We start from the raw sequence: 3,951 nt of genomic DNA, 5'->3' as shown, positions 1-3,951 counted from the left end.
CACTCTTTAGTTTTGTCTGTTGTGGGAGCGGTGAGTAGCGGCCCTTTTGTTGCCCTTGAGCCGTCTCCTTTGTTGTAAAAAAAAAAGAAGAAAAAAAAAGATGTTGAGCAATGCAGAGTAGATTTGTCGGCGTAAGAGTGAATAGGACAGTTTGTTATGGAAAGATATGCAATAACCAGCAAAAAGAGAGTGGGAGATAGGACACAGCCCTGCTTGACATCACTGTTGATAGGCTTAGGGAAAAAAACAGTGACCGTCTACCACAGCAAGGATAGATCGGCCAGCAAGGGATAATCCTGATTGGAGGAGGCCAAGAGTATGCGTACAGTGTTCATGGCCCCGGCTTATCCCACCATTGATAGACTGATTGAGATTGAGATATGATTACACAAAAGATACAATACACTCCAAGCCAAGGTCAGCATTCGAACATTTCTCTTCCATTCCGCGGTTTTTTAACAATACCATGAAATTACGAAACTTGCTCAATCTAAGTATTGGTACAGCGCATATTTTAAGTATAAATAACATGAGTTCCCACCCTTGAGTCGTGCTATAGCAATGAATAATTGAAAAAAAAAACATTAATGAAAAGACGAGTTCTGCGGGGAGGGAAGCAGGACAATTGCACTTTTAAATATTCAGTGATGTGACACGATTTTAAGGGTGGGAACTTATGTTATGATTTTAATGTGTGCACTCCGCAAAACAATACAGTTCTGAGGGGTTCTCCAACGAGTACTTATGAGAACGTGACTCGCGTGTCCGGAACCCGGAAGCATCAATTACCAAGTTTCTGCCCTTTTCAAAGTTCAAAAGGAGTGAGATGTTTACGTTCCTGTTTTCAGGGCTATGAGGACAGACATACTCGTAGACAACTCTCTCCTGTACCAGGAGCTGCAGTGAAATCTCCTGAGACAATGAATGCCAAGCGGGGCCCACATAATAGAAGCTTTTCCTCGGTAAATTAAAAATACGGTATTTAAAATCATATTTTTGCCCGCTATGCTCCCCTAGCAGAAATAAGAACCTTGCTAAACTCTACAACTATTAAGTTGCCAAGACATTACAGATCAGGCGGGCAAAACATCCACAAGCATCTTCCCAATGGAAGTATAAAAAAATATTTTAAAGTGTAAATATATTATCTAAACATTCAGAATCAATACATCAAAAGTTTGAGCAACAATATTACCGTTTCATGACATTTAAAAAGGGTATACTTACGAAAAGTTCATTCCTTCAGACAGATACTTTGCAATCTCATTAAGGTGTCCATCTACTGTGTCCAATTTCTGTACGGTCCCACAGACAAGTATCGGTCGATTAGAAAACCTGTAGGGTGAGGTATAATTTATTGAAAATGCGCGCGCGCGTGTGTGTGTGTGTGTGTGTGTGTGTGTGTGTGTGTGTATGTGGGTGTGTGGGGGTGTGGGTGGGTGTGGGGGTGGGGGTGTTTAATTTATCAATTCCTGATCACGAGTTGGACTCGCAATCGCCAGTAAGTATTCACTCGACAGGAATAAGCTCGTTATACAGTCTATCCCTAGGTACTGTCAAGACCTCCACACACCACACACCTCATACTCCTTGCACAACGAGGGGCAGTAAACACTCCTTGTCAGCGGAAAAATCCAAGCCTGAGCGGGGGTTGAACCTCCGCCGGGCAAGCCGCGAAGCATAGCAGCGCAGAACTTTTAATTACTAAGCTACATAGCGGTGTGTGTGTGTGTGTGTGTGTGTGTGTGTGTGTGTGTGTGTGTTTGAGTGAATGGGTGAGTTGGTGGGTGGGTGTGGTGGTATAAATGTGGGTAAGGAGGCGTTTCTGTATCAGTTACCTTAAAATTGTGTTTACAAATTCGTATGAATAAAAATAAACTAATATAATATTTCTTTTCATGATAAACTCTCCATAGGCAATTACTTTGTTAGTAAATTCTTTGTATGTATATATATATATATATATATATATATATATATATATATATATATATATATATATATATATATATATATATATATATATATATATTACAACAAAGGAGACGGCTCAAGGGCAACAATAAGGGAGTTGAAAAAAAAAGCCGGCTAGTCACCGCTCCCACAACAGACAAAAGTAGAGAGTGGCCAAAAGAGAGGTCAATTTCGGGTGGAGAGGTGTATTCATACACTCTTCTTGAAGGAGATCAAGTCATATGCAGGAGGAAATACAGACGAAGGAAGGCTGTTCCAGAGTTTACCAGTGTAAGGGATGAAAGAGTGAAGATGCTGGTTAACTCTCGCATAAGGGGTTTGGACAGTATAGGGATGAGCTAGAGTAGAAAGTGGAGTGCAGCACAGCCGCGGGAGGGGGGGGAGGTATGCAGTTAGCAAGTTCAGAAGAGCAGACAGCATGAAAATATTGATAGAAAATAGAAAGAGAGGCAACATGGCGGCAGAATTTAAGAGGTAGAAGACTGTCAGTATGAGGAGTGGAGTTCATGAGACGAAGAAACTTTGACTCTACTTCGTCCAAGAGAGCTGTGTGAGTGGAGCCCCTCCACTCATGTGATGCATACTCCACACGGAGGCGGACAAGGCCCCTGTATATAGACAGCATCTGTGCGGGGGAGAAAAACTAGCAGAGACGATACAGAACGACCAACTTCGAGGAAGCTGATTTAGTGAGAGAGGAGATATGGAGTTTCCAGTTGAGATTTTGAACTAATGATAGACCGAAGATATTTAGTGTTGAAGAAGGTGACAGCTAAGTGTTGTCGAAGAATAGGGGATTGGTGTTTGGAAGACTGTGTCGATTTGATAGGTGATGAAATTGGGTTTTTGAGGCGTTGAGGGACACCAGGTTTTTCTTGCCCCAATCGGAAATGATAGTAAGGTCTGAGGTTCAACGTTCTGCAACCCCAGGCCTTGAATCGTAAGGAATAGGACAGATCGTTTTGGAAAGAAGATCATCAATGAACAACAGAAAGAGAGTGGGAGATAGAAAAGAGCCCTGAGGAACACCACTGTTGATAGGTTTAGGGGAAGAATAGTGACCGTCTACTACAGCAGTGATAGATCGGTCAGAGAGGGAACTGGAGATAAAGGTATAGAGAGAAGGATAGAAACCGTAGGAGGGTAGTTTGGAAAGCAAAGATTTGTGCCAGACCCTATCAAAGGCTTTTGATATGTCTAACGCAACAGGAAAAGTTTCACCGAAACGGCTAAAAGACGATGACCAAGAGTCAGTTAGGAAAGCAAGAAGATTACCAGTAGAACGCCCCTTGCGGAACCCATACTGGCGATCAGAAAGAAGGTCAGGGATAGATGCTTAAGAAACTTCCGGTTAAGGATTGATTGAAATGCATTAGATAGACAAGAAAATAAAGCTATAGGACGGTAGTTTGAGGGGTTGGAGCGGTCACCCTTCTTAGGTACAGGCTGTATGAAGGCATACTTCCAGCAGGAAGGGAAGGTAGATGTTGATTGGCAGAGGCGAAAGAGTTTGACCAGGCAGGGTGTCAGCACGGAAGCACAGTTTTAAAGACAATAGGAGACACTCCATCAGGTCCATAAGCCTTCTGAGAGTTGAGGCCAGAGAGGGCATAGACAAAATCGTTCTTAAGAATCTTAATAACAGGCATAAAAGAGTCAGAGGGTGGGTGAGTAGGAGGAGTATGCCCAGAATTGTTCAGAGTTGAGTTTTTACAGAAAGTTTGAGCGAAAAGTTCAGCCTAAGAGATAGATTAGATGGCGGTGGTGCCGTCAGGGTTAAGGAGAGGAGGGAAAGATGAAGAAGTAAAATTGGAGAAGATAGTGCCAGAAATCTCTGGAAGAATTAGAAAAAGCAAGGTTTCGACATTTCCTATAAATGAAAGAGCTTGGTAAGTCGAAGAACAGATTTGGGCACGATTCCTGGCAGAAATATAAAAATCTTTTTTTTTTTTTTTTTTTTTTTTTTACAGCAAAGGA

This window comes from Eriocheir sinensis, chromosome 9, assembly GCF_024679095.1.
Source record: "Eriocheir sinensis breed Jianghai 21 chromosome 9, ASM2467909v1, whole genome shotgun sequence".
NCBI classification, from domain to species: Eukaryota; Metazoa; Arthropoda; class Malacostraca; order Decapoda; family Varunidae; genus Eriocheir; species Eriocheir sinensis.
Note: the sequence above shows the minus strand (reverse complement) of the source record.